At 47.5% G+C, this 25,454-nt stretch overlaps 1 protein-coding gene across 1 annotated transcript in view; it reads right to left on the minus strand.

Annotated features, from left to right (window-relative positions):
- The window catches only part of ERN2 (endoplasmic reticulum to nucleus signaling 2), a 1,116,259-nt gene that overhangs the window by 726,348 nt on the left and 364,457 nt on the right, over nt 1-25,454 (minus strand). The window lies entirely within an intron of this gene.

Genomic DNA, 25,454 nt, shown 5'->3' on the forward strand with positions numbered 1-25,454 from the left:
TCAGATTAACTACTAAGTACCTTAAAGATTTGTCCAGCCATCAAAACTGTGTCCGCTTCTTCAAAGACTGTAGAGTCTCTCCTCTGATATAAGTTTCAAATATAAGATTTGGATTCATTTATCTTAAACCCGACATCTTGCTAAACCAACCACGATCTTTCATATGTTTCGGCAGTGATGCCTTCAGGTTGGCGAGTGAAAGTAGAACATTGTCTGCGAAAAGAGTTATTTTATGCCGTGTTTTGCCTATCATTATTCATTTAATCGCTGCATTTTTTTTAATCCTTTCTATCGAAGTCTCCATGGGCAGAGCAAAGAGCAGGTGTGAGAGAGGGCATCTCTGCCTCATTTGTCCTACTCTGCTTTATTCAACAATTTACTATTGACCAGTGCCCAGGGATCTTTGCAATGTGCTAAAATCATGTGCAGCACATTGGTATCAAAGCAAAAATGTTTCAATGTTCCTCCAGGAATGTGCATTCTACCATATTGAAGGCCTTTTCAGCATCTAGGGTTATTAATAGGAATGGAACTAAGGACCGCTCTCCTTTAGCAATTAGGTATTGGATCTTTCTGATGTTGTCGAAAGTGTTTCTCTGGGAAACCCGACTGGTCAAAAATTGAGAAACTGCTCCCAGCTATCTGCTAGTATGTGCGTAAATATGTGTGATATCCAAGTTGAGGAGAGCAGTCGGCCAATATGATGGGCACAGTTTTGGATTCTTTTTCCCGGTTTACGCATCATAACTCTTCTAGCCTACCACATAGGGTCAGGAGTATCTCAGCTCCCAGTCTAATTGCATTAAAAAGTGCCACCAACGGCTTCACTATCAGAGGTGCCATAATTCTGTAGAATGGCGCAGAATCTGTCTGCACCCAGAGTTGTTATTTTTCAATTTCTGAATCATCTCTTATACTTCCCCTTCCCTTACTAGAGTCTCCAAAAACTTCCCTTTGTTCCTCAGTAAAGGGAGTTAGAGGTATATTTTCCAAGTAGTTAATCTTATCCTGTGCCTCTCCCTGCTCTACCTCATATAGGCTTCTATAGAACCTTTCAAATGCTTTACACCTATGATTATCATTATTTCATTAATTGCATCACTAATACACTCTATAAATAAATTCCTCTGCATCTCGATCAGTCTGTTGGTTAGGAGCTTTCCCGCCTTCTTGACATTTTCAAACAGTAATGGTTTCAGGTGCTTGTCTGGGCAAAGCATGCAGACCGGATTATGAACTGTCTTTAAGTGCCTTAAACTTTTTCTAGAGGGGTTGGTTCTCTTTGGGTTTTTATTTTTGTAAATTGAATTTCATTATTTTCAAAAGGACATTGAAAGATTGAAATCAACAGGGGGGCTTATGCCCTCTCTAAATGCTTACAGCGTTAAGACTTTCATTTATACCCAAATTCCCCCCCCACCCCTGGCCCACACCCACTCACCAGTCCTTTCCACCTCAATACAACTTGTGCATAAACTTTCAGACCAAATCAAACATTTAAAACGTGTGGTGGTTGGGCACCTTTCCCAAAGAAATCGACTAAAATCCTTAACCTGATCATGTCTCTGCCTGGACCGAGCCGAAATGCCTTTATTCTAAGGTTGAAACCTCGCCCTGACCCAAATCATTTGCAAAATTGCTGCCATTCCCCTTCCACATCTGCACTTCCACCGTGGATTGCTGCTGTAACCTTTTCAATAAGATAAATGTCATTTGCTGTGTCCACCCATTCCTTTAAACTAGAGCGTTCCCTTCTTGTCCAATGTTTGGCTCGACACGCTCTAGCTGCCAATAGGAGAAAATGAACCATGGAGGGTAGGGGATGCCAGTGCTCCTCCTGCTTGACCAGGCCGAACAACACTGACATGGGTTCTAACATCAATTCTCTCCCCCCCACATCCTTGATTCACTCCAGAACCTCTGCCCAGTACATCTGGACCTTCGGCAACCCCATTACATGTGTCAGTAATCAGCTCTGTCTCCAAACCCATGCCAACATAAGAGATTCACAGTAGGGAACATTTTAGATAACCGCACCGGGTCATATTGCCACCGATGTAGTAGCTTCAGGCCATAAAGTTTGTATTGGCAGGATATTGATGTTATAAATAACCTCCTACACTTGAGTTCCCAAAGATGTATATCCAATTCCAGGCCTATTTCCCGCTCCCACTTCTGACGGAGACCCTCCACTGGATTCCCCTTTGTTTCCACCAAGGTGGTATAGAGTAGTGAGATAAGCCCCTTCATCTCTGTGTGTCCGTCAAGAACCTTTCCAACTGGGGAAAGGTCTCTTTGTATCTTTACCTTCCATTTCTGTGCTGTGAAAACTTTTTTCAATCGGGGGTATAGAAGCACCGGCAGCTTTACAATACCCAGACTAGTTTCCAGCACCTGGAGGCCTATGAATTTCCCCCACTCCCACAAATGGTTGATGCTGGTGAGTCCTGCCTCAAACTGTTTTTGGTATCTATCCAGCTCCGGTATCTCGTCCCGTACTGGGGGGCCCCAGATGTGACTCATTGGGGAGGGCCATGAAGTGATTCTCTGCGTCCTGGCTCCCTTATTTAACACCTCCCAATAGACCCCCAGAAATGGGTGTTCCCTGATTCTCCCCAGGAGCTGCCCCCTAGGCACCTAGAGCCATTCCTCTACCGTTGCCGGGCTCATATGTTGGTTTTCCAAGAAAACCCATTGTTTCTTGGGATCTTCCCTCAGGTGTTGGACCATTGCTCACAGCTGAGCCGCCTTGTAGTATAGTGTCAAGTCTGGGAGCCCCACTCCCCCCTGGTCTTTCGGCATTATCAGTGTATCGTAGCCCACCCTTGGTTTCTGGTTCTGCCACAGGAACCGCATCGTACAGGCTTTGTCTTCTTACAAGAGTGTCTCCGGGGCCCAGACAGGCAACATTTGGAACAGGTACAGAACCCTTGGTAGCAGGTTCATTTTTAGGGCGTTGATCCTCCCCATCCATGAGATCTATCCCTTGGCCCAACCCGCCATTTCATCAAAAAGGGTGTTATCGAGGGGGTGACTGGCATCGCCCAGGTCTTCTCCTGGCCTAACTATGGTAACTCCCAGGTATCGTATACTTTCCCGTTGAATTTCTAACCCTAATGGCTGGAGCACATCCACATCCCTTTGGTCATCCCCTGCAAAGGGAAACACAACTGACTTATCTTTATTCACCTTAAAGCCTGAGAAGAATCTGCATTCTTCAATTTTTTCTAGGGCTGCAGGGTTGAGCTCAGTGGGTTCAGCAGGTACAGCAAAACATTGTCTGCTTACAACCCCACCTTGAACTCCCTGTCACTGACCCTGATCCCCTCCACCTGTGGGGCCATTCTAAGCCGTTCCACCAACACCTCAATCGTAAGCGCAAAAAGAAGTGGTGAGTGGGGACAGCCCTGCCTCGTGCCCCTCATCAAATTGATGGTCCTTGACAATCTCCAATTAACAGTCACATGAGCCAGCAGGGAGTTGTACAAAGCCTGTACCCTCTCAAGAAAACGGTCTCCCGGCCCATACTTCTGCAAAACCCCATAAAGGAAGTTCCAGTCCACCCAGTCAAATGCTTTCTCAGTGTCCAGGGAAATCAGCACTGGGTTACCCTCTTTTTTCACTTCGACCCCCATCAGATGAAATGTTTTACATATTGTATCAACCCCCTGTCTTCCCTGGATAAACCCCACCTGGTCAGAATGGACCAATTTTGGCATGAGCCCCTCCATTCTCGAGGCAAGAATCCTAGTGAAAATCTTAGCACCAACATTTAAAAAGGGAAATAAGACGATATGATCTACAGCTCTTTGGATCCCTTCCCTCCATGGGTATTACTGTTATTAATGCTCTTCCCAACGAGGGGGCTGCCTTCCCCGAGGCCAGGATACTATTGAACAGTTTAGCCATATGCTGGGTCAAGCTGCCCGCACATGCCTTGTAGAATCCCGCTGTGTAACCATCGTCGCCGGGGGCTTTCCCTACCTTTAGTCCACTAATGGCTCTCAGTACCTCTTCCTGTGTAATCGGTTTCTCCATATCTGTGACCTCACTCTCCTGGAGAGTTGCGAGGGAGACCTCCCTCAAATATCTATCCAGCTCCCCCTCCCCCAGCTCCATCTCTTTTCTGTACAATTGCTCGTAGAACGTAGCAAATTCCTGGCCAACTTCACCTGTCGTAGAGTGTGATTGACCCCCCGAGTCCACGACTTCTGAGACCCACGTGTCTGCTGTCTGTCCCCTGAGCCTCGATGCCAACAGGGCATCAGCCTTGTCTCCCTTCTCGTAGTATCTTTGTTTAAGAAACTGTAGGCCTGCAAACACCTACCCCACTCCCCACTTCAAGTTCCCTCAGCTCGTGTCATTTCTCCCTCGCCATTCTTAGTTTGCAATCTTCCTTCTTCCTCACTCGTCGGGTACCTCAGATTCCAGCCTGCGGACCTCCGCCCTTAGTTTCTCTGATCTGAGGGTCCTAACCCTTTTCTTGGAGGCGCCTTCCCATATTAGAGGTTCTCTCTGTGTGGCTTTAGCTGCCTCCCAGACCGTGCACAAGTCGACCTCTCCAGTGTCATTCAATCTAAAATAATCCTCTATAGCTTCTCTCATTTCCTTGCTGAAGGCCAGGTCATTGCAGCGCCATAGTGATTCTCTAGGTCTGAGGCCCGTCAAGACCATGCCCATGTTGAACAATGTCGTGCTCTGACCAACTAATGGGAGTAATTTCACTAGTTGTTACTCTCTGGACATGCCGATGCTGCACGAATAAATAATCAATCCTCGTTCGGGACCCATGAACCGGGAAAAGAAAGTGAAACCTCTTGTGGCCGGGTGGCACTCCCTCCACACATCAATTAAACCCTGGTCGGTCATGTATCCGAGGAGGCCCCCTCCACCCATATGCCACCTCTTCCACTTTTATCCTGGCCCCCACTGTGATCCATGAGTCTGTCTGCCCACATGTTGAAGTTGCCTCCCAGCAGAAGGAGACCCACCTTTCGGGTGAGTATCTCTCCCATGACTCCAGATAGAAACTGGATTTGACCTGTGTCCGGGCAACACACTTTGGCGAAGGTCATCCAAATTCCCTCCATAGTCCCAGAGACCACCAATGCCCTCCCGTCTTCCCTCCTCCAATCCTGTGTCTCACCTTTGCGAGTTCTCCGATTAATGGGGATACCCACTCCACCCTTCTTGGTGGGCACTGACGCCCAAAATGTCTGCCCCACTTGAGCCCCGGGGATGCGCCTTTCCTCCCCGTGGACCAGCCTCCTCTTGTGGACATCAGTAGATCCAGACCCCTATTTCGGAATTCCCTGCCCAGCAATGATCGCTTAGTAGGGGAATTTAGTCCCTTAACATTTAAGGTCCCCATCTTAAGTGCATCAGTTAGGACCGCTGCTTCAAGTCGCACCAGTCAGAAGATTAATCCGTGCCCGAACCACTCTATTCTCATAGATCCCCTGAACTCCAAAAGTTCCTGGACTGTCCCCCTACCCCATTCCCCCTCTCTCACCCTTGCCCCTCCCTCCTCCCTCCTTCCCCCTTTCCCTTCTTTTCTGCTTCTCTCCCCTCCCCCCGGTCTCTCCTATCCTGGGACCCCCTGCTTCCCTGTGAGATGCACACCTTGTGATCGGCCATCAGAGGTGACCAATGCTTCACCCGCTGTCTCCCTTTTACACTCCCTTCCCTCCGTCTGCACGTAAACTTGGCAAGCCCCTCTGGGACATGTTGTTCATGTTCAGTCTGCGTTTTTTGTACAAGGGCCTTAGTCTTATTTTGCCGTCGGCGGAGTGTTCAACTTCTTATATTTCCTGCCCCCTGGCATCCTTCTCTTCATGCTGCGATTCCCTCCTGGCTTTGCTACATTGGCGTAACACTCTTGTCTCCTTCAGTGTCTGCGTTCGAGGACTCCTCCTTTAGGACCTGTAGAACCTGCTGAGCCTCCTGGTCGCTCATGATACGGTAGTCCACTTCTCCCCTTTCAAATGTCAATGCTAAAGGGAAAGACCAGCAGAATTTGATGCCCTTCTCCATAAACCATTGGGTCAGAGGGCGGCAGACTCGTCATCTGGACAGGATAAGACCCAATATGTCCGGAATACTTTGACCGTGCCCTCCTCAAATTGAATAGTGCCCAGGCACTTGGCTTTCTCAAGCACTTCCATGTTTCCCTGTACCTCAGGAAGCAGACCACTATAGACCTCAGGCCCCTACCACCTCCGCTGCCATCTCTGTGGGCCCTTTCCAACTGGACATCCTTCCGTCCATCTGCCGCAAAGATAGTGTTGATCATTCCTTGGACTTTCCTTCCTACATCAGCGGCCATCTCTCCCCTCTGTTCTTTTATCCTGAGGATGCGTAGGTTGTTGCGACGCTCCCTGTTCTCAAGGTTGTGCAATTTCAGCAAAGTAAGTTCCCTGGACTCTAGGTCTGTTAACTGTGCCTCATAGTTCATATCTAGGGGGTCGACCTGAAAATGGTTATTTTTCATCCCTTTAATTTTATCTTCCAGTTTATCTACCATTCCCTTGAGGTTGCATATTGAGGCCTGAATGTCAGTCTGAATGGCCTTCATTTCCAGGAAAATGTCTTTCAAATCGTCCCTGGTCAGAGCCAGCGCACTTCCGCCCTCGGCCGCGGTGTCCTTTTTGGTTGGGGGGCTGCTCGGGTCTCGCCCCAAATGCCTCCTGAAGCGCTGTAGAGTCGCTATCCCCGATGCTGGGCCCTTCTGCTGTGGAGTCTGGCCCTGGGTTCTCTCCAGTGTGGCTGGGTGTTTTGAACTGCCTTGGGTTGGGTTACGGCCTGATCTGGTTCTGTCCTGCTTAGCCGGGTCCCGTGTGGACTCTTCCTTACTCGCGGTCTCTTCTGGGAAGCTAGTTCAAATGTCCCCAGTGGTGGCCTTGCCCAACACTCCTGTGCGCTTCCTTATTATTGGAGGGTATCTGTTACGCTCACCTGGCTCCCACAGAGGCGTCGATCTGGACTGCTGCGGTCTCCACCAATGTGACGTGTAGGGCCGAGATGACGGACTGGACTGGCCCACCTAGCTTCGTTTGCTTGGCCCGTAGGAATATTATTCTGCAAGTGGAGAAAGGGAATTAACCACCCGTGGAGTTAAGCGTAAATCCCCCCACCCTGCTGTTCTCCCCACTGATCACCTTGGATGTTGCCTCTTATAGTCTCACCTGATGATTTGAAAAGATGAGCATTCCATCCTGCATTGAGCGCAGGGGCGCGTAGATAACCAGTTGCTTCACTGGCTCGAAGGAATTCGTGAGTTCCAGGACAATATTGACTCCGATATTCCCGGCAAGATGCCGTAAGTATGTAGTTCGTAAGAGTTCAAATGCCTGACTTTCACTCTTGTCCGATTCCTTGCAGGTTGCAGCTTGAACCTACTGAAGAGTTCCTCGTGGCAACCGGTAATGCTCTGGTAAGGATTTGTATTATCCAACACAGTTCGATAAAATAATGTCCATATGTAACCTGTTGCTTTCTCCCTTATTCTGGCGCTGAGAGACAGCATGAAGTCTCAGGGAATAATGCCTCTGGCGGTAAAATCAGGTAAATCTTTTGTGGTGAGGAGGGTTCCCCTTGTTAGTCCCTTGTTTCACCTTGCTGTTCTTTTGTTTCCCCTTAGGGGCTGGAGTTCGGCTAGGATGCAGTGGAAGCTGCACCGACCCGTGAAGAAGAATAGTACCCCCAGTGGTAAAATCAGGTAAGTCTATGGGGGGTATTCCTCTGTGTATTCCCTTGGCTCACCTTGCTGTTCTTGTCTTCTCCTTAGGTGCCGTAGTGCGGCGGTAACATGCAGGAGGATGCAGTGAAATGTGAAGATGCTGCGAAGGCCGGTGAGTTCAGCGCGGCGCTGCAGCAGGTGAGGCGACGCGCATAAAATAACTTCTTTCTTCCAGCTCGAAGGCGCGATGGATCAGGAATTCAGGTAAGGATCAAAGGTATTGCTCTTGTTCTAACCTTTTCTCCTTCTTTCTCCCTTTTTCTAGGAGCTCCAAACTCGAGGCGGGCTTGGCAGATGACTGGATGCAGACTTGCAGGCACAGTGAGCGTTTCGCTGCTGGATGTAGAATAACGCGAAGCATGTGCTGCTCTTCGGGTGTGGTTTAAATAGCCTCCAAAGTAGTCCCAGGTAAGTATTCCTCCCCAGCCCCACCCGAGTAAAAAAATAGTCCCTAGGTAAAATAGTCCCTTCCAAGCCTCGTTTGGCTTGGAGCTCTTGCGGCATGGTCTGCATCAGGTAAGTTTACAGCATGGTCTGCATCAGGTAAGTTTTAATCTATGAGCCTGGCACCTATGGCGCCAGGACTGACCCTCCATATGAGCCTGGCGCCGTAGGCGCCAGGACTGCACCCAAATAGCCCCTAGCGGGGGTTGTTGGGCTTGCTTGTGGTAACTTGATGCCTGCTTCCGGGGTTGCTGGACTTGGTCTGGGCCCCCGGGGGTAGGCATCATGACAGTATCTCCTGTGTCCCCTTGTATCTGTATACTCTGGGGAGTGTTGGCCTTACGGACCAGGGATACCAGCTGACCCTGCAGCCCTGGCAGCTCTGCATTAATCTCCAGAAGCCTCCAGACTTCCATCTGCTGCCGGGCCACTTGGGGCTCCCCAGGCCCGTCCCGCCTTTCACCGGCAGGGGAATGGGGGGCGTAGAGGGTGTGAGGGGAGGCCAACACTCCACTGCCCTGCTCCAGGTGAGCGCCGCTGGCTGTCACTGCTCCTTCAACGTGGGGGGTTGGTCCTCCCTACGTCCCGCTGCTGCGGTGCTCGGGCGGCACTCCATGAGGCCCTCAGGGGGACTGCGCCGGGTCACCCACGGCTCCTGTCTCAGCCATTCCAAGGCAGGTCCGACATGCCTGTGTCGACTCCCGGCGCGGGGTGCATTATGCGCAGCAAGACCGCACCCGAAATGTGACGATGACTGCTGCACCCACCATGTGTAGAGGTGCTGCTCCCAAAGTCGGGGCGGAGAGCCACTATCCCTCATGAAGTGATGATGAATGCCGGAGCTCTGTCTTGGTCTCCCTCTTTGTGTTTTTAATCTAAGTTCTCAAGCTCTTGAACAAACATCTCTTCCCGTTTCTAATTCTGGCTAGGTATGAAGCACCCGATAACAATCTGCCTCTCACTATCATTTTGAGAGCCTCCCACTTTGTTCCAGAACCTGTCTTCCTGTTCTCTATTAAATGTTAGGTACTCTTTTATAAAGGTTTCAATCTGAACTCTGCAGGCAAGATCTTTAGTACTCTTTCATCGATTCTCCAACTTTCCCTTATTCTCGAGCAACAGTGATTTTGAAGCCATACTTCCACTATGCTGTAATCGCCTTAAGAAAAAGGATTATATCGCTAATTTGAATGGTCTCCAAAATCTCCACCCAAATGAAAACCAAGTCAATTCTTGAATAAGTGAGGTGGACATGGGAGAAATATGTAAAATCCCTTAAATTTCACTCAGTATGTCTCCATGTGTCGATCAAATTATGATTCTTTCACTAGGGTAGATGCAAATTATGATTCTTTCACTAGGGTAGATGCTGTTCTCATTCCCTGCATGTCTCCCTGAGCTGAGCAATCAAGCTCTGGGGCCAGGATCATATTCATGCCCCCTCCATTATACACTTCCCATCAGCAAATGATCCCAATGCATGTAAAAAGGCAAGCATACATTTGGTTTGGTTGGAGTTACGGGGGTAAAAGGAGGCAAATGTGTAGTCCTGGGATCGGATCTTACCCTTTACCCTAATATATCTTCCCTCCTTATCTTTCTTCTATTTATCCAAAATAAATTGGAAACTTGTATAGAATAAGAATGCCAGGCCTGCATTCTTGGCTCCCGATGAGGAGTGAAATTGAAGTAAGTACCTTTTATGACTAATTTTCCCCCGAATTCCATATCAGGAGGTGTGCTGCTTGTAGGGCCACCACTCAAACTGCTCCCTCCTCAGCTCCTTGTGCCCTCTTATTAGGAGAATTAAGGCTCCTTAAATTCAGGGACCAGATCCTACATCTTGTTTCTTGATTTTGTTCAGCCTTCTGGGTACAAAAACCTGATGTGTTTGCATGAGGCCTCAACTTGCAATATTTAATTACATATGGTGACTTATCACTCTGCCTCCGGAAGATCCCTGTGACTTTGTTTCCTCATCAGGGTGACAACTAAATACAAAACCCCACTCACCTCACGTACTACTTTTCTTCTTTCTCCCTGGGACCATCATTCCAGTATTTCCCTCCCCAAGTCAGATCTCGCTCCGCGAGTTCCTACATATGACCTGCACTGTATTCATTACTCTTTGTTTTGTCTGTACATTAGGGATCGAAAGATGGACGGCTTTTTCTTTTTTTTTTCTCTAGGATTGTTCTTGTAGCTAGTACATCAGATGAGCCTCTCAACGTGCCATCAGTCAAGTGTCAGTCCAGATCACCTTACAAAGTCTCTTCTTTCCTGTTTTAGTTTGCCACAGCAGCATTTTGGGCCCTCTTCTCTCTTGGGTTTCCGAGGAGGGGTCCTCCAGGTACTTGACTGTTGTGATACCCAATATTTTGGTACCTTCTTCTAGGTTTGTAGGTCCTAATTACACTCTTGTAACTGGACACAGAAAGGATAGGTCCACTTGAATCGAATACCTCTTTTATTCAACTCCTACTTGATTGGTTGCATCTTCCGTCATCTTATCAGGGATGCTGGTGCCAAATTATGGTACATTTAAAACTTGCTATTGTGCAAGTCTATTCCCTTCATTTTGCGAGCTGCTTCCATCACCTCTTCTTTTACCAGATAATTATGGAACTTCACTATAAAGTCATGCAGTGGGTCATCTTTGTTATGCCTCCGATGACGCATCAGATGTTAAATGTTAAAGGTATTTGTACTGCGCACCATCACCAACGGAACTGGTCCCCAGGCGCAAAGGCGGATCCGCAAACGAGAAGACGAGGGGGTTAATAGGGTGAAGAGGGAGTAGGATAGTGAGAGAAGTGGTGTCCTGTTGGCAGCTTCAGTTCGGTTAACACTGTGCACTGAGCTTTAGTGCGAGTATCGGATCGATGTCAGTCCTCGTGTGCTGTTGGTGCGGCTTATGTGTTGTTTGTTGTTGCGATTTGGTGAAGTGCGTGTGGCTTGCTGTGCGAGAGGTGGTTGTGTGAGTTAAGTATGCAGAGATTTTTAACTATTTGGTTAGTGGGTTATATGCCTTGCAGCTAGGCTTCGCTGTATGGATAAATGCCTAGATTTGAGTCCTTTATGGAGGGGGAGAAGCCAAGGTCTCACAGTACACTACATTTCACCATACAATAAATAGAGATGTAGGCTACAACTAGATGCGAGTGTCCTACAAAGTCGTGGAGAGGTATAGGTTTCACAATACATTAAAGCCAAAATAAGAAGCATTCCCTTGGCGACCACTGGTATGTAGTATGAAACGAAAAAAGGGGGCCAAATGCACAATTTTAAAAAAGTGTGCTAGGTTGTCAGCATGAGTGTTTCTCCAAAACTGTGTGGCTGCTACACAGATGCAGTATAAGTAAGAAAGGGATTTAGAGAGGTTACTCACATGCACCAACCTTATACAAAAGTTATTCAAAGGTGAGTCATACCATTTGAAGTTTTTCCTTTTATTTTTCACAGTATATTAGAGGATGAACAGACAAGTAATTCTCAGTTTGGTGTTTTCTTCACACCTTATAATTCCCACATAAATGGTTATGCACAGATCCTTAATACAAATTGGTCAATTTGGTGTTTTCTTCACACCTTATAATTTCCACATAAATAGTTATGCACAGATCCTTTATACAAATTGGTATGAGGTGTTCACTCCACACCTTATTTAATGGCTCTTCAAATTGTTTATGCTAATCCTTGTTACTTTAAGAGTTTTTGTGCCTTAATATGTCTCTCTCTGATCCTTGATACAAATTAGTATGAGGTGTTTACTCCACACCTTATTTTGTGGCTCTTCAACTGGTTAATGTTGATCCTTAGTAGAATTTTAATACCTCAATATGTCTCTCTCGACATGTGTTTCCCCATTGTTACTAACAATGGTTCATCAGGAGAGGATAAATGTTTTCTAAAAGAAAAAAAAAAGCCAAAATTGTGTTTAAAATGAAACTTAAATGCATTCAGTAGTATTTGCTATTATTTCATGCCTCTTTAACAAAAATTGGATATAAATATCTTCATTGACTCACCCAATCTTTAATCGAGAACATTTTAACATTCATCCAAATAGTTTTGGCATTGGCAAGTTCAAGTAAATGGTCTATTTGGTGTCCAAATTTTAGCTTGATAATTGTTTTAAAGAGATTGCCTCCTGTTCCAATTTTTAGGTTTAAGTCGATCAAAAACTGGCTAAAGGGAGCAAGGTGAAAGAGAGAAAAAGTATTGCCTTTAAAGTGCTTGGAGAAAGGATACCTATTCAAATTACATTTTACTATTTCTGCATAGTTCCTATAGCTGCTTAGCTAGTTTTCTTACCTTGTTTCTTTAGGTTCTATGGTCCTTCTGCCATGATAAGCGATGTAGTGCGTTTCCTGAACAGGTGGATAACATTGTTTTACTTTTACTCGCTGTTTATGTTACGATTGTGCCGCGATGACGTCATCATGCCACGTGTTGTAAATGTATGGTAGTGATTGTGATATTGATTACAAAAACACATTGAATTCATGAGTATTGAGCCCAGTGGTCACGCATCTGTATTTGCAGATTAGCCTGGCTTCCCTTTGTCATAGCCATAGCCCGAAATCTCCTTCTCTTGAATCGCATGATACTGTTTCGAGTCCCACGAATCAAATTTCTTTTTTGTTTTCGAGTTGGTGTTTCTCTTGCCAGTGTGTTGCCAGGGAATATCTTGCATCCTATGAGCTTAGCATATTCAGGTGTTCTCTGATCCGTGTTCTTAGTTCTCTGATAGTTTTAACATCATCCTGGTGTCTTTCGAATTTCATACATCGTTCTATTATTTCTTTCCCTATTGGTGACCGGAGCATTAAGTGTTTCTATTTCACGCTTGAGGTTATCTATGGATGTTACAATTCTCTTGTGTTCACAGTCAGCATGTTCAATAAGGAGTTCCAACATTACTTTGGAGCCTGAGATCAGAATACCCTCCCATTTATGGGCGAGGTCCGCATTCTCTGGATTGTTGAAATCCGGAAAAACAATGACTCCAAGTCCCATAGGTACCCTTATCAAACACTGGATAAGGTCAGCTGTGCGCAAGATGTACCTCGTGCATGCAGCGGTCATACAAGGCATTGCGGCGATATAAAGATTGAAAGTGGACTAAGCTGTGCTGCTGTCTAGAGTGGCAGAGCTGTGCAGGAGGATGCGGCTATGTTGCATGGAGCAAGGGACGTAGGAACCACTCACCTGTGAGGTTGTAATGTGCCTACTGGAAACGGTGGACGGTGACCCACATGACACACCCCACTTCTGGTACCTCCAACACTTACTCTGGGATTCACTACTCGTGTCCAATGATAATGTCCACATACGTTGTAATTTGACACAATGTGCTCATGGCCTTGGAAAAAAATCCTGGAGGGTCGAAACACGTGTTGGCTAAAACTCTAGTTAAAACCACCTTTATGATCAACCTCATCTGACTAGATTGAATTCTTGCAAACAGATTGAAGGATTGGAAAAATATTGCTGACCTAGCGCCTATGTGACCAGGGTTCTAACTTGTTTCTGTACAACTCAATTTGATATGGAAGGGCGCGATCTGCTTAGAACCCGGTCACTGGCAGCAGGGCCCCACGCCAAATCTAAATGAGCAGCGCAGTGATCTACTTATTCTAGTGCCCTACCTCCACTTCCCAGTTGAGCTTAGAATCGGACCACTGCAGCTAATGAGCAACCTTGACAACACCATGGCTGAATATCTATTATCTAGAAACAATGACATTAAATCTCTATTTACCCCAGGGGGATCAACCAACCACGCCTTTAAACCTAGATTGAACGCTCCAGAGACCTTACGACAGAAATTTGTCAAATTGGAGAGATTATGCACAAGGCAAATAAACACATTCTGGGAGAGAATCACTCTCCAAAATTACCTTGAACAAGACAAAATACCTAGGGGGCTTAGGATCATTTTCCTGGATTTCAACAATCCAGAGGATGCAGACCACACCCAGAAATGGGAGGGTAATGTGATCTCGGGCTCCAAAGTAATGTTGGAACTCCTTATTGAACATGCTGACTGTAAACGCATGACAATTGTAACATCCATAGATAAACTCAAGCGTGAAATAGAAACACTTAATGCTCCGGTAACCACTAGGGAAAATAATTATATAACAATGTATGAAATTCTAAAAAGACACCAGGATGAAGTTAAAATGAGAAAGTCCAGTAAATTCTCCAGAGACGAAAGAGACTAGAGGGTCTTTACATTCCAACCCAAGTACGATGACAATAAAAAAAGCACCCCTAGGGAAAGCACACCAAATATCTCTGCAGGGGGCTCAGATGTACAAAGTGAATCTGATAACACTGCAAAGACGACGGTAGCCGCTTCCTCCAACAAACCACAAAAGGAAAATGCACAACCTAACCAAGCATCATCGTCTTCTTTTTTGGACCAGATAAAGTGCTACAAGAAAGGGGATCGCAACCACAATATACGAATTGAAAGACCCCCTGCCATTAGTGATGTGAGCATGGACAACCTGGCATACACACATCTACTTCTCAATTTGGATGACAGGGAAGACACTGACATAATTTCCAAGCTGGAACTAATTCAATACTTAGATATTGATGAACCGAGTATGAACATACCTGAAGTTAAGAGAAAATCCAAATGTACCGCCAACTTACAAGGGGGCAATGCCATAGATATATTCCGCAAGGCAGCAACCCTCGATCTACACAGGTTAGAAAACCGGACAAGAACAACAACAACAGGTCACCTAAGAACTTAAGCAAAGCTGAGTTACAGGCCCTAAACGCATTGAAAAACAACCCAAGCATAGTAATCAAAGAAGCAGACAAAGGAGCGAACATAGTCATCCTGGACAAACTGAACTGCATCAAAATGGCCACTAATCATTTGGAAACACCTAGCTGCTACGAAACCATGGCATCCAATCCAACAAATGGTACAAACGTGGCTTACTCAGAGATGATGAAAACAGATTTTATGGCCGACCACCCTTCTATGCCAACAATGTATTTCTTGCCTAAAGCGCACAAGCAGTTTGAGAATTTCCCTGAAGGCAGACCCACACTCAGCGGCATAGAATGGGTCACAGAACCCCTTGCCCAATACATTAACAACATCACAGACACCAAAATGCAGAGGATCCTGACATACCTCAGGGACACCATGCACACTTTACAAATCCTACAAGACTTCAAATGGAAATCAGAGTACATACTGGTAACTCTAGATATCAAAGTATTATACACTTCCATTGACCACAGTTTGGCTCTGAAAGGAATAGATTGAGTGGCGGTGAGTAGCAGTCTTGCTGCCTGTGACTGCTATTGAAGTCTTTTCTCCCTGTCTACACCTGCATTGCAGGCGTGTTCCAGCAATCCCTACAAAACCTCACTTACTCCGCGGAGCGGACGCGGAGTGGCGGTGAGTGGCAGTCTTGCTGCCTGTGACTGCTATTGAATTCTTTTCTCCTTGTCTACACCTGCATTGGAGGCGTGTTCCAGCAATCCCTACAAAACCTCACTTATTCCGCGGAGCGGACGTGGAGTGGCGGTGAGTGGCAGTCTTGCTGCCTGTGACTGCTATTGAAGTCTTTTCTCCCTATCTACACCTGCATTGGAGGCGTGTCCCAGCAATTCCTACAAAACCTCACTTACTTCGCGGAGTGGCGGTGAGTGGCAGTCTTGCTGCCTGTGACTGCTATTGAAGTCTTTTCTCCCTGTCTACACCTGCATTGCAGGCGTGTTCCAGCAATCCCTACAAAACCTCACTTACTCCGCGGAGCGAATGCGGAGTGGCGGTGAGTGGCAGTCTTGCAGTCATGCCAGGCAAGACTGTAAAAACTGCAAAGATGGCGACCCCATCGACTCCCTTTTTTCTTCCAGAAGATGACCCAGGATGCCGTTTGAGGAGTTCTCGCTCCCGTACGGAGCCTCCAACTGAAATTACAGAATCAAACCTAGATTCTCAACAACTATCCAAAATCTCGATGCATATGCCTTCTGCTGTGAAGTGCAATGAAAGTTGCGTGAATTTGAAACGTAATGCACCAACACCTCTCACAGACTTTTGTGAAAATCACAACGGTTCAATATTGAACGTCGATCCACTTTCAAACAACGCTATGGACCCCCTCTTGGGTCAAAGACTTACCTTGAATGAACCCCGTGCGGATTCCCGCTTGTCCTGCCTTACCCGGAGCTCCACCATCCCCTGGAGGGGGGTCGGCATTGAGTTCTCCGGTCCCGTCGGCTTGCGGGCTGTCCGTGCGGGTGGGAGTGGAGCCCCTGCCGGATACTGCTGGGCTGGGGTCTGCCCTGGAGGGCAAGACATCTGGGCCCCCGACGAGGGACTGAGGGGCAGGTCACCGTGGCTTGGGACCTGTGGAATCTCTACCTCAGCAGACATGGGGAGACGCGTACACCGCGTCACCCATGGAACACGGAATTCTCCAGGACTTGGCTCCGCCTACTACCATATTAACGGTAAAAGCTTTCATTCACGACAAATCTACGTCCAGTGAACCCACTGAAGCGACGGGCTATCCTATAAACAACGATAAAGCCACAGCATCTGCATCGCGGTTTATAGTCATAAAATCCAATACAATAATGTCGAAAGTCAAAAAATCGAAAAAATAATGTTGAAAAAAAAAAGTTGAATTTCTTTATTACGTTTTTTATTCGAAATGGGGGGTTCCCCCTCAACCCCCTTTTTTATATTTTATTTTTGTTGTGACCTTTTTTTTTTTACATGCGGAACCCAAAAAAAATATAAATAAAAAAATAAAACATTAGACTTTTTTTTTTGACATTATTTTTTCGAATTTTTTGTAATTCGACATTATTTATTCGATTTTATGACTGCACACTCTGCATCCCATCAGGAAAAGGACTCAAGTGCACTCCAAAACCAAAAAGCGGGATACCCGATTGATGAAATCGAGGCTCCACATGAAATAAAAAAAAAAAAAACAACTAAACCATTCACACGGCAGAGGTTGTCTCAAAAGCAGGGTAAAAACAACAAACCTGGCCGTGTAGGCCAAAATGCTGCAAGAAAGAGGATAAAGAAATCTCAACCCCCGCTTAAACTACTATCAGACTTCTTTTGCAAGCATTCCAAAGCAATCCAAAAAAAGTGTCAAGAACTAACAGATGCTGAAATCCTTGAAGCTGTCCATGATAACACCCCACGGCGTAAGCAGCGCAAGGTGGCCTTTGCAACTCGAGAATCCACTCTACCCGCACCTAAAGGCTGCGACCACCTTACCCAAAAAATAAACAAGGATAAATGGCAATTCATAGGAAAAATGCTGTTTGCTTTTGTACCTTTAAATAGTACCTCCTCAAACTCCGAGACAGAGACGATCAACATCCGTACGTCCACGCACTCCTCAACACCCCTGAAGGCAACCAAAGAAACGGGAACCCTTGAATCTCATGAATGTCTCCAACTTGAAGCATCAAATAACACTAAAAATGGTCCAGAAATCGAGCAACAAGAAATTAATCCTATCCTGGATGAAAACGTGAGAGACAAGGCCAGCAAGTTTCCAAAGAGCCCTAACTCAGACCTCCTTGGCATGAAGTCTCCTATCCGGGCAAATACATCCCCACAAAGAGACTTGACATCAAACAGATAAATGACATCCCTGCTGAGTCAGGTAACAGCACTAAGCAGGTGGAAAACTCAATAAACTTAGCCCCAGAAAGGACAATTAAGGCCAATAAAGGAAGCACAGGAAATCTCTTTGAGAACAATCATGTCCAGAAAAAGAAAAATAGACTTCAGTTTGAGAAATCATTAGATACTTTCTACACAAATCTGGACAATTACAACTCCCCACGAAGATACTCTTTAGATCAATTTAACAGAACACCGCCTTTAGCAGGTATACCAACTCCGCCGCGATCATCTCCAGCAAAGACCAGATTATCTTCCCAAAGTTCAGCAGTACTCAAAGAAACGCAATAAAAAAAAACAGACATGTGTACATTGATGTCGGCAATAACGACTGCCTTAACACCTTTTACCAAACTGTATGAGACAACTGGAGACGCACTTCAAGACCACACATCAATCCAAGCAACAATGCTAACTAAATTGACCTTTCTTGAAGGCTATATCATGGCACTAGAGTCAAAGTCAAAGCCCTTGTATCCAGCTTCGGAGCAACAACTACCTCAAACAACAACTCCACAAGAAGCCACATTGGGTCTGAGACAACTATGTCAAACAAGGTCAAACTCTAAGTCAGAAGGCACTCAAACTCTTCCCTTTATCAACTTATCATCAACAGTGACCTTACCAACCGTAAAGCCTTTGATTACCAAAGAAACCAAAGGAACGAAACCAAAACCCAGTGATAAACCAACACTAGAGCCTATCTTTCACCAGTCCGGGATAGCAAAAGGCAAAACAACGCTATCCACACCACTCCTAAAAATAGCAGCGGCACAATCAAACTCAAAATTAATCTCAAAAGAAGTTCAAGATCCCTTAACTGAAGAAATCGAGATAATCAGCCAATCCCCCAGGGTGATAGAAGAACCTCTTAGAAAATTAAGATCTGATGAACATTACGCAACATCTGACTAACTCTACTACAAGCTCCCACCTGGACACCCAAGAAATTTCAGAAATTGCAAAAAAGACTTCTAAACCTCAACTAATTAATAACGACAACCCTGAGACTCCAGAGTCACCATTTCTTACTCTCGAGGATTGTAGACGTCTTGTGATCACAAAAGGCAACGCCAACTCTAAAGCCCAAGCCCACCATCTCACTTCCCCCTCGGAATCGACAAAGAATTACCGAAAATGTGATGTAGGAAAGTGGGACAAATCTAGATACCATCCGAAGGAGTCCCACGAAGGCAGGTCCCATAGGAGAAATCGGGATTATCGATCTGCTGAGCGAGCGAGAAGGTCCCTAAATTGAGAGCAAGAAAAAGGATCCTCATGGGTTACATATAAATCAAAGACAGACATGTATCAGAAACCTCAAAGAAGGCCACAAACCCGATGGATACTCATGCTAGAACAGATCCCTGGTAATCATGATGACGTCGTTCTAAATAGAAGAGCAGTAATTTAACTATTTCATCACATTCCGAAATTACGCTCTGTGAAATCGTCGGACCTTCCAATTGTCGACCCTAGCCACGAGCATTCAACGGCTATTTCACATCTATAGATAACATCATCAACTATAAACAACCTTTTAAGAGCAGCGGCAGAAGATCTTCAAATTATGGGCTATGACTTAAGTGAATTTTCTAGAAAAATCAAGGACAGTAGAAATTTGGAAGGCAAAAAGAACTTGGAAACTCTGCAAAAAAATTATCGACCTAAATCACCCGTGGTGGTACATCGCAGAACACCCAAGAAAACAAGAACTAACTCGGCGGTTAACGAGACCTATTCCACCGACCACCACAAAAAACGGACAGTGGTGAGACCAAAAACAGCGGATCGACCTTCTAATCTCATCCATCAAAACATTCCAAAAGCCAATAAAAAAGGTGCCTGAGACATTCTGCCAGATCTAAGCTCTCAACCTGAGGACCAGCATTCAAAAGAAACTTTGAAAATCTCAAGAAATGTCTGGAATGATACTTGTTCCGCTACGATAAAACCACAAGCGAGCACTTCACTGCAGACCATGTGGTCATGGCTTCCAAAAGCCTTGAAGATTCAATGTCAAAAATAGCCACTCGAAACCAAAGAATACAACTCTACGAGCAACTTTCGACAGCCAACTGAGCATGACGTAATAAAGATGTGCTCATGGAACACCCAAGGCTTTCTTCATTTAACAATCCCGGGCACTATAAACCTGGGCGACTAGGACATCATATGCCTTCAGGAGACATGGCTAATCCAATGCCCTACCCTTGATGGCTACGAGATCAACATAGCCCCAGCCAAAAAAGGCATTACAGGACGCCCCACAGCAGGGTTACTAATTGCGATCCGTAACGGAGGTGGCCTAACGTGCATTCAAAAATTGAAAGAAAATCATTTCATGCTGATGGTGAAGCTAAATTGGACTACTACTGATGTGGAGAAAAATAAAACCTCTTCAAAGCTGGTAATCATTATCACCATTTACTGGAATCCGGCAGTCATCAAACCTACTAAATTTAACAACATGATCGAGACTGAAATTGACTGGATCCAAACAACTCACCAAGCTGACCAAATTGTAATATGTGGTGACCTGAACATCAACTTCCAGGATAAAACTGCTGACAATAAGAGAAAATCCCAGAAACCACCTACTGACCAAAGGGCAAGTAAATGGATGAAGCTGATGAAATCAAGATCTTTCTCTAATCTTGACTCGGTCTTTAGTGACCCTAATAGACCTCCGACTTGGGAAAGAGCTAACTCGAAATCAACGATTGATCATATTTTTGTGACACGACCTTTACTACCACAATTAACATCTTTCGACATGGTGAGGACTTCTGCAAGTGATCACAATCTCTTACTAACTACTTGGTCCTTAAGCCCTCCAAGTAACCCATCAATGATTTCCAATCTTGAGTCAAGGGACAAGACTTAGAATGACCGAAAAGGCCATCAGCTCCCTAACGGAGGCTTACAAGGACTTATAAAAGGGCGAAAACTACATGTTGGTGGATTATATCCCGCTATTAAATACTTTCAAAGTTCCACAAGGAGGGGGTGCGTGGCCGGGAGCCGACCGTGTGGCATGGCTCCTTAAGTGCTCCTGGATGGACCCGACGTCGGAGTGAATTCCCCGAAGACTGGGGCTCTCGCCGAGCTGGCCTTCGACCCTGCAGCATTATGAAACCCTGCTGCATCACTTGAGCGGGGTCGACAGAGCTTATCTGCAGCCTCTGGGCTTTGTGAGCCGAGTTTGCTCCCGCCGGACCCGCGCTGGAAGATCTAAGATGGCGAGCAGGCGCTCGTAACATCCGAGGCCCCGGTGGGGGAGGGGCGCTCCTCCGCTCTCGCCCTTGGCGCCCCGCGGGCCTGGAGAACACTGTCATCGGTTCCCCATGTGGGGCACCAGGAGTTGCTCGGCAGGGCACTTTGGCCAGAACTTGCTATAGCCCGGAAGCGCACTGACCTGCGGGCTCCCGTGGCGTCCGAGGCCCCGGTGGGGGAGGGGCGCCCCTCAGCCCTCATCCGCAGCATCCTCTGCGGCCAGCAGGTCTGAGAGAACGCCTACATCGGATCCCTATGCGGGGCCTCGGGAGAACCCCTGCAGAACCCTCTGCCAAAGTCTTCACCACAGCCCGGATGCATTGCTAGCCTGCGGACCCCCGTAGCATCCGAGGCCCTGGCCGGGGAGGGGTGCTCCTCCGCTCCCATCTCCAGCACCCTGCGCGGCCCGCGGACCTGGGAGAGCGCTGACATCTGTTCTCTACACGGGGCATCGGGTGAGCCTCCACCACCGCCTATGGACTCCAGGCGACAACCAACAGAACCCGGGGCGCAGCGCTGCAGCGGCCCCAAGCTCTTGCAGTGAGTGCACCTCCAGCCTCTGCATACAATCGAGCGAGGGCCGGGCACGTCTGGAGAGAAGCGCCCGCTCCGAACCGGCATAGCACCCGCCATGGGGGGCACCCGCCCGCGATCAGCCACCAGCTCCCACGCATCAACTAGTCCCTAATACAGCATCTCTCTACACGCCTAGCCCCCCGCCTTGACGGACTGGGATTCGGGAGCTCGCCTACATAGGTTTTGCCTGGCATTGAGGCAGCCCTGCTGCTCCTATCTCTCTGCTGGACTCTGATACTTCCGCTGGTGCCCTTTGCCCATCGCCCCGGTGGACCCAAGGGACAGGCGGGAGCTGGGGCCCACCTGGGGGGCCAATAAGCCTAAACCTACTCCAGGGGTAGCAGCAGCGCCTAAGGTAGCACCCTCACCTGCGAGCTCACAACCTAGCTCCAACAGCCAACAGCCCCCTGAAGCCAGGAGCAGCATCACCTGCGCTCCCTGCCCTACTCTGGAGACCCATAGGGAAGCGCCTGGCACAGCCATCTCCACCGCCCCCAGCAGGCAATTTAAAGCTCACTGAACCACATCCAGTCCTCGCATTGCAGCTCGGCCTCAATCCTGCTGATCCCCTTTACCTACACTTCTAGTCGAGCACCCGGGAAGTCTCGACCCCATCTACCTCGCCAATCACTTCTCCTCTTCACCGGCGAAGCCTGACCTTCCGGGCCCTCCCACCAATGCCGCAAAGAGCAGCAGACCACTGAGCAGCCCACAAAACCATTTTGTGTCCATCCATATCCCCCCCTCGGCTGAGCTGACCCTCAGTACAGAGGAGCTTGCCACTCCTCCCTGGCACCGGTTCTGCTCAGCTGGGCTAGCCTGACTTCTCTGCAAACACTATTAGCAAACACCGTGGCAGTCGCCCCTCACTCGCTCCCTCCACACGACGGAACCATGTTAAAGAGTGGAAAAGCGGCGAAACAAGCAGATATCGCAGCAATGATGTCCAACTCGGGCCAAAATAAGGTGAGCAAAGCCGACCCTACCACCACAACGACTCCCAGCACCCTCCCTCTACCAGAGCACTCACAGGTCGAGCATTTCGCCACCAAAACAAACTTAAAAGACCTCCTAGTAGCCCTCACCAAGGAGATCCAGAAAGGCACAGAGGAGGTCACCAAAAAGATCGCATCTCTAGACAAAAGAGTGGAGGAAGTGGAAAAGCGCACTGAGGAGGTGGAGAATGGCATATGTGATAACACCTTTGAAATGGAATGTGGCTTAAATAGAATAGCAACCCTGGAAGCCAGATGCAACGCACTTGAGTATAAGCAGGAGGACAGTGAGAATCGCTCCAGGTGCAATAATATTCGCATCCGCGGAATTCCCGCCACAGTCACCAATACAGATCTCGAGAGCTTTGTTACCAACCTACTCAGGTTCATTATAACTCTCCCCGACAGCGCCCCGCTTTAAATCGACAGAGTCCACCGCACAGCGCCCAGGCAAGCCTCTTCCTCTCCAACAGATGTCCTAGCCCGGATTCACTTTTTCAAGGTTAAAGAGGAAATGAGAGAAGCCAGGTCCTCGAAACAAATCACTTTCAGAGGTGCATACACTGCACTGTTTCAAGACCTTGCGAGCATAACCCTCCAGAAAAGGAAAGCCCTTCGTAACCTCATGGAATGGCTCCAAAAAAGGAAAGTACAATACAGATGGGGTCACCCCACATCTTTATGCTTCGAATGGGAGGGCGTGCGCAAGCAAATCCGGAACCCCATTCCTGGGAATAAGATCAGCAAACGAGAACTCTGACCATGCCACCTGCTCTCAATCCCAACCCGGCTCACCTATACCTAATCGCTGGTCCCGTGCTAGCGGGCGCCGTAGGCCGCGAGGCTCCCGGACGCAACGCAATCCAGACTGATCAGAAGCCTCACCGATCTCCCGACGGCCGGCTCGCCAGACCAATGTCTTTCTCCGCTCGGTGTCCCCTTGCGCCTTCCAACTCTCCTCAGCTCTCCATCCTCCCCTCATCTCACAAGGAAGGTGCAGAGTCAACGCCTAGCACCCCGGGGGACACCAATAGACTCGCACTCTGGTGCACAGCCCCAGGCCCATATTTCCTACTCAGCCCTCAGGCTTATCACCCCACATCCTGGACGGGGGGTTTTCTGTTCACTCAGCGGGATGTAACTCCCAACGACGGGGCCCACCAGTAACCCCACGAATGAGCTTTATGGTCTCATTCTCACAGTTTTGGGGGGGAGGGAGAACGGCTCTAAGCCATTGGAAGCGTTTACCTCCCCTGAAACCTCAGTTATCAGTTTTAGTTGTACTTGTAGATATCGGTAATTATAGCACTCCATATCGCTCCCTTAGGAAGACTCTAAAGCCTTGCAGCCATTGCATAGCTCACCCACACAACACATGCTTCGTACCCAGAATTTACAGGCCCGAACAACGCTAGAGAGGTTTGCATCCTGACCTGGAATGTCCAGGGCCTTAACTCCCCCAGGAAGCGCAAATTGGTGGAGCACAGGCTGGCGGCTTTAAACGGGGATATAGTAATTCTCCAAGAAACTCATCTCTTGCCAGCCGACGAACACCAAATCAAATTCAAGCGCTTTAAACAGGGCTTCTTTGCCTCTAGTGGTGAGAAAAAGCGGGGGGTGGTGATCTTACTAAGTGACAAATTCCCCCTATCCAACATCACAGTCAAAAAGGACCCATCGGGCAGATACCTTCTCATCCGAGGTCTCATTGCAGAACAGCCAATCACAATTGCGGGGGTCTACGCCCCGAATGTAAATCAGGACAAATTCATAGATGCACTACTCCCCCTGCTACTAACTTTTACCACAGGGTATCTTCTAGTCAGGGGGGACTTTAACTTAGTCCCTGACCCCAAAAAGGATAAGTCCCTTCCCCCATCCCACCCTGACTTCTCTCGAGCCCTTGCAGTTGCCAGACTTCTTAAAGAGTCGGGCACGGTCGACATTTGGAGGGTAGCCAATCCCGACACTCACGACTACACGTTCTTCTCAAACGCACATGGAGATCACTCCCGAATTGATGTACTACTTGCCACCAGCACCTTATTCCCATGCTTTAGTAACATCGAAATCCACACAAGAATGGTATCCGACCACGCGCCCGTCTCGGCAGACCTCTCTATCTTGGGAGGCCCGGGCCCCCCTCCTAGATTCTGGAAACTTAACGACACCTTACTATTAGATCAGGCGATCAGGGGCGGAGCAGAAAAGGCACTGATTAACTATTTCGAGGAAAATCAGAACCCCGAAACTCCAATTGGGCTGTTATGGGAGGCCATGAAACCAGTCATAAGGGGAGTATTAATTAGTGCAGCCTCTGAGCAATTCCGAGTCTCCAAAATCCTCACACAGGCTGTACAGTCCAAACTATCCTCCCTAGAAAATGACCTTAAGACCCAATACTCCAGAAAGGCGGACAGGGAGCTAAAAAAAGGCAAAAAGGGCTCTGGAGATGCACTGGGCCGACCGCACAGCGAAGGCCCTGGCATATACGAAACAATTTTACTACCACAAAAGTAACAAGGCGAACCGGTTACTAGCGTACAAACAACATTGTTAGCCTTATGGGGTCAGACGGATTAAGAAAATGAACTACCTCAGACATAATCGAAACCTTAGTGGACCACCATAAAGCTGTCATGCAAGTACCACCCACATCTGAGGAGAATAGAGCCCAACAGCAGCGCTATCTGGAATCTTTTCATACCCCCACGATTTCTTCCCCCTT

The sequence above is a fragment of the Ambystoma mexicanum genome, chromosome 2q (genome assembly GCF_040938575.1).
Source record: "Ambystoma mexicanum isolate Mex_15411 chromosome 2q, UKY_AmexF1_1, whole genome shotgun sequence".
NCBI lineage: Eukaryota > Metazoa > Chordata > Amphibia > Caudata > Ambystomatidae > Ambystoma > Ambystoma mexicanum.